Raw genomic sequence first — 6,939 nt, 5'->3', positions numbered from 1 at the left:
ATCCTGTCAAACGCAATGGATGAATTTCTTCTCTACGACGACTAAACGCATTTATTTCCCATTTCAGGCTGAATATTTGTAGAAAAAAACTTGTCAAAAATTCTCAAATCCGAAACTATTTTTGAAGTTTTTGAATGAAACACTTTTAACACGTTATCTTATTTAACCGAATTTGAAGTAAAATAATTGTTGGCCAAGATAGAAAAAAAAACACACAACCCCCCCCCCCCCCCCCCAAAAAAAAAAACAAAAAAAAAAAACAACAAAAAAACAAAACAAACAAAACAAACAAACAAGAAAAAAACAAACAAAATAAAACAAAAACAAAACAAGAAAAACCCCACAAAAACAATCAAACAAGAAAACAAATTTTTAAAAAACAATACAAAAATATTATCCAAACGTCTTTTGCCAGTCGACTTCAGCAATCCAGAACGGGTAAATTTGTCCAACTAGAATTTCATGAAATGTGAATTTTCATAAATGTGCAATGTTTGCTAGTGTTTAGCTATGTTTAATTTTCTCAGTCTTTTCCAACTTATGATATTTGATTCGCGTCGACGTAAAGACTGCATTTTTATATTTTGCCTTGTTGTCAATGAATGGGGTAGAGTTTATCAAGGTGTGCGTATGTGTGTGTTACATGTTTGGTATGTAAAGATGGCATTCAACAAGTTTTATATTTCATTGCATGATGTACTTAGGTTTGTTATTACATTTTTTTCTTCTAACGTACAATGATAATACTTTTTAAACAAATTTTCTTACAGAAATGGTTGTCTGAGTATGTGACAACCGCCTCAAACTGGTTATCCAGTTTATAAAATGAGTATTTAACGTAAAATGGTCAGAAATAAAAGTTTTTGCTTTTTTAGTTCCGTAAGAATTTCCGGTAGCGAAGTGGCGGAGTGGTTAAGACATTGCACCGTGACCTAGACGGTCCCGGTTTCGAGCCCTGCTTCTGGCACTTTCATTTTTTAAATATTTTGGACAACATGAGTGATCCCAGTTAACATCAGACTTTTGTTTGAAGGGTTATCAATATTCCTAGGCGACGGCATCTAATGATTTCACGCGGAATGGCGTAATTTTCCTTTTTTTTTTCTAAAGGAAAGTATATTGTTACATCTGAGCAAAACCAAAAATATATAAACAAGTCTGTTTTCTGGTTATAAATTTAATTTGTTTTATCCAACTAATACACCCCCTTCCCTCTCAAAACAAGTCCCTTAAGAAGTGAAGAAAATTGTTACGATTTTTCGTGGCATTACATTTTATAAGGACTTTGACCCCAAGCTTAGGTTGGTCTCTTGTGAAAATCCATTCTGATAATAATCAAAACGACTAGGGTGACGTGTGCTATAATCATTCTGATTTAATCACACATTATATGAATTATATACGTCATAATAACCACGCCCATAATAACCATCGTTAGTTTTTGGCATCGATAACCACGCCCATAGCGTGAGAAAGACATGCTTTGTATTCATAATTTATTTCGAATCGTAAAATTTAAATCATGAGGTCATTGACCCTATTGAAACAATCCATTTTCTCACAATGAACTAAAAATTAAAATAACAGCTTCGAAAAATAAAACACCAAACACCGTGTTTGGAATTTTCTTCTGCGGCTATATGGTTTGGTGGTATGACTATCTCCTTCGGATCGGAAGGCCCTGGGTTTGAGTCCCGAGCGGCGCATAGTCTAGTCCTTGAAAAAGGCTCATTCTCTCACCTTACTCAAGTGTACAATGAGTACAGCGTTGTCTCTGTCCGAAAAAAAAGTAATATCGCCTAATAGATGTCATGTCTCGTCCTATATCTTATGTGTAGCTGTTGGCGAGGGACCCCTTTTAAAGCGCATTGAGCACGTTTCGTAAATATTGAGCTCATTCTTTTTAAAGCGGTCATCATATTCATTTTTCTTCATTACTTTTTGGAGTCCACAGCACCAAGCAGCAGCTTAGTGCTATTGCTTCACATAAGATCTAGTAATTTGTGATCCATCGCGTCCATTTGCTATTCTGTCGGATTGGACTTGATAATATATTGTAAAAATGTTCGGTATTGAGAGATGAAAGTTTTTGTTTAAAGCAAAAAATGTTTTTTTCACCACTTAAACACAAAAGCAGTAAATCCATGATATAAATAAACTAATTTCTTTAGAAAAACAAGCTTTACAACAAAGTCGTAATTTTAAAAAAATAACTGTAACAAATAATTTTTCTCTAAATGTTGTGATGTACAAAGGAAATCAGAATGAGAAAAGTGTTGGCTGTATCGTAATAAAATGTGAAGATATTCCTATTGTCGGTAAGGAGAGAGTTAAATTCTGTTTTGAGCACTTAACTCACTCCGGGATAATAACTTTTAGTAGCGATTTGTCACATATTTGAAATGAGTGGGATGTTGTAACTTACAGGATGAATAGAATGTTGTAAACTTTGAAATCGTTTTTAGAAAAATCTAACTCGAGCTTTCTTATAGCTTGATATCGACTTAAAGGTCGTAGAAGAGTTGTACAAGTTGTCCTTAGTCAATACGAATATTGGACATGGAGGACGAGGCATTACACTTGCTAGAAGGTAAGAGCTGTATTTGATGTATGCGTTTAAGTAAAATGCTAACAGCATTTGCGCGCCAGATGAAACGCGACAACACACAAAACTACGTGTAACATTAAATTGATTGATACATTTGATTGAGAACAGATCACCCAACTGGCGATGAAAAACAATTCACAAAGAGCTGAGTGACGTCAACATCATTCGTTTTATAGGGGTATTTCAACAGAGACAACGCGGATATTTGTCTACTTTGGTCAAAAGGAACCAGCGAGCCACAGAGGTATGGCCTTTGCTTAGTATCCCGACGATTAAGAGTTCGACTCCCTGCCGCGCTCTATATGGCCTTGAGCAAATCGTTCGCCTTAGTTAATTTTGCGGCGCTGCTCTGCGGCTGAAGCTTGGGTTATTCTAGTCTACCCTTAGATTAAACCCTAAAGAAAAAAATTCCCCTGGGGATGAATGACAGGAACAGGAAAGGTAGACAATCTGCCAACGGTCGTCCCTCTTATAAATCTTTGCTTTAACGCAAACTGTGTTCTAGGTTAGTCTGCCTCGTTCACAGAAATGCCTTTTTATCTTTTGACTATCTTTGGCTGTCGCCTGGGTTATTCCAGTCTTCACTCGGAATATACCCAAGAGACAAATTTCCCCTATGGGATGAATAAAGGGAATTTTATTTATTTTATACTTCCAATGCCGATGAATTAAAATGACTATCTGCTTGTCAAACGTTCTCAAAACTCAGATGTATTAGAAGCCCTCGTTTTGAGAATTTCCAAATAGGCGTTTTGCGCATCGGCGGTTTGTCACTCCACGTGACAAAGAAAACATTTTTGTGACACGAATTCTTCGAAGGCGGATGTAAACAACAAAGAGTAATTAGGAACTTAAGTGCATTATTAAAACCACATCGATGGTCTTATTTCTAATTGTAATGCTTTGAAGTGCTAAGAAAACTTCTCTCTGAAGTTTTAAACAAATTTTTAAACTATAACCATGATTAAGATAATAACTTGTCCTGACACATTAAAACCACTTTGATTAAGCTTAAACCAACACTCTTTTATATGAATTTTTGGTCCTATTACAAACTTGAAATTCCCCCTCATCTTTTAAAAATGGATAACACTAAAACAATCTCAATCGGAGCAGTACATAATACGAAAATGTCTCTTTAAAAAATTGCTTCAGTTTTCAGACTAAGACTAAATATTACATAAACAAACACCTGTGCAATTCTTCCATTTTTGGGGGTAATCATTTCAGCTGGTTCTAAAGCCAGCAGTATCCTCGTTTCACAATGATGTTTGTTATTTAAAAAAAAATTTTTTTTCATATAAAAAGTATATAACAATACAAACACACACACACACATACACACACACACATATATATATATATATATATAATATATATATATATATATATATATATATATATATATATATATATATATATATGGAAATATATAATATGGAAAGCTTAATACTTTTATCAATTGTTTCCTGTGAGATGCATCCAGCAAATCTTCGTCTTCTTTTGTTAGTCTCCATTACGGCGTCTGTAGTAGAAATGATTTCACTCGGGCTTGGTTGATTTAAATGCTTGCTTTGATCTTGTCCTCTCTTGTAAACTAGTGTAATGTGTCAATTGACAATTTTTTAGAGCTCTACGTCATCTTTGTCTCGATTAATCATCCAACAATTTTGTATATTTCCAGTAGTCTAAGATTGTTTGAGTTTACAAGGAGGTCGTGTTTGAATTCATTAATCATGAGAACTATTTACAACTGATCCATAAAAAATCCACTTTATAAAAAAATGCTGCTTTGATGTTTTTAAAAGCATTTTCTTTTATAAAGAAAACAAGTCGTTCCGTTTAGCGTTCTATTGGATTTGATTACACTGTATTAGGCACTTTTTGTTTACCAATTGATTACCATTTTAGATTTGGATCTGGATCCGTGAAATAATAATCCAGCAAGATGCCCAGATTAAGCCTGGAAGAGAGAATACGATTGTTGGGGAAATTGGAGACAGGGTGCTCAATAGCATATGCTGCAAATATTCCATGTTACAATGGCTATAGATATAGATATTTAGCATATGCTGCAAATATTCCATGTTACAATGGCTATAGATATAAATATTTAGCATATGCTGCAAATATTCCATGTTACAATGGCTATAGATATAAATATTTAGCATATGCTGCAAATATTCCATGTTACAATGGCTATAGATATAAATATTTAGCATATGCTGCAAATATTCCATGTTACAATGGCTATAGATATAAATATTTAGCATATGCTGCAAATATTCCATGTTACAATGGCTATAGATATAAATATTCAGCATATGCTGCAAATATTCCATGTCACAATGGCTATAGATATAAATATTTAGCACATGCTGCAAATATTCCATGTTACAATGGCTATAGATATAGATATTTTTTAAGAAACACTGACATACTAAAAGATTTTTTCCAAGTCCGGTTATGTACATGACTACATTGAACACATATTAGAGAAGCAAGTTGTCGAGGAAAGCTGAGTTTTTGGGATTATTTTTCCCGGTATTTTTTCCAGCTTTAACTAGCCCTGTTTCATAACATCCCTTTCATATTTTTACTATTTGGATTCAGACAGTAATTTAAAAAGAAAGAAAAGAAGATACGGAACAACACTTACAATTAATCTTAAATACCCAACTTCAGAATACAGTTCTCCATATAAAGAAGACGTCTTTTCTATGCCTCAAAAACACTAAGCATATCGTAAAGGATATTATTGCTTTAAAAACATTAGACATGAAATCATAAAGAAATCTGCCGAGGCGGCCAACTCTGTCAATCGTAAAAACCGAAAGTCCGAACAGCATTCCTTTTAGAAGGCTAAGTAAGGATAATAGATGAATAAGAAATCTTTTTCAAACTATAATGTCCACGAGCCCAGGGTTGCCAATTTGGCAGATTTTCTGCCAAATGTCCTTTTTTTTTGGCAGGATTTGAAGTCGTCTTGCAGAAACAAAACGGTTTGGCAGTTTGGCAGATATTTGGCAGATTTTATTTTCCACGTTTTCCATTGCAATTTTTATGTATTAGTGCTTTTCTTTAACTTGGGAAATGAAAAAAAAAGTTATGAAATCGGCCTTGCGAATTTTTTTTTAACAAAACTGATGAGTTTTCAAAGAAGGTACTATAAATAGTACGTTTGGCAGATTTTTGTGGTATATGGCAGATTTTAAAAAATCCAGTTGGCAGAATGCCTGAAAATAATCTGGCAACCCTGCACGAGCCGGAGTTTATCCCGTTGTCTTTAACGCTAGATGCACGGTAGCATTTGTTATCTACTGTTTGAGATGGAAGCGAGTAGGATGCACGTCTTCTCCTCTGCGCTAGATATAACAGGCCCTGCTATCAACTATTCTTCTTTTGATAGATTGGTTGGAATAAATCTCGACTACTACAGGGACCGATGTTGGTCCCCGTGATGGTGATGCAAGTGCTTTATGGCTGAACCAATCGAGCTTCTAGATCACGCCAAAGCTGCTGAAAGAAGCAAAAATCACTGACGTTGGTAAGGAAACTAAATAACAATAGGAAATTCAATGGGATCTTCAATTAAATAAGCCCTAGATAATGTGGACATTCAGCCCCCCCCCCCCCCCCTGTGGCTATGTGGTGGAGTGGTATGACACTCGCTTTCGGATCGGAAGGTCCTGAGTTCGAGCCTTACTCGGCGCATAGTTGAGTCCTTGGAAAATGCTCTTTACTCACATTCTCTCACCGTACCCAGGTGAAAAATGAGTACTTGGCCACTAACAGCGTTATCTCTGAGGAAAAAATTGTAATATCGCCTAACAGGCGTCATGTCTCGTTCTCCATGTTACATGTTGCTGTTGGTCAGGGGCCCCTTGTAAAGCGCTTTGAGCACATTAAGTGGATATTGCGTTATATACAACCTCAGTTTTTTTCAATTAAAAAAATAAAACAACGCATGATACACTAAAAACGAATGAGTGATGTGAAAATGGCGTTGTTAAAGTAAGCAAGATGCCCCGATTAAACAGACACATTTTCAGTAGGAAAACTAAAATCTTTTACACAAAAGTTTCATCAAATTTTAGCGGCGTAGAAATCATCACCAGACGATCCTATTTTACTCTTATTCATTCGAGACAAACTGAGAACTGAACTTTTTAGACAAAATATTTTTTAATTGGTGTTTGTAGAAGATTCTCATTCTTGTTTTTTATTATTTAGTATTATCCGTCTTAGAATACAGGTCAAGGTTGTTTGAAACTGTATCAAGAGTAGTATTATTCTCTAAGTGTAAAGAACACTTATCATATCATTGTAAA

The sequence above is a fragment of the Berghia stephanieae genome, chromosome 1 (genome assembly GCF_034508935.2).
Source record: "Berghia stephanieae isolate SIO BIC M18660-M18661 chromosome 1, UCSD_Bste_1.3, whole genome shotgun sequence".
In the NCBI taxonomy this organism is placed as follows: domain Eukaryota; kingdom Metazoa; phylum Mollusca; class Gastropoda; order Nudibranchia; family Aeolidiidae; genus Berghia; species Berghia stephanieae.
Note: the sequence above shows the minus strand (reverse complement) of the source record.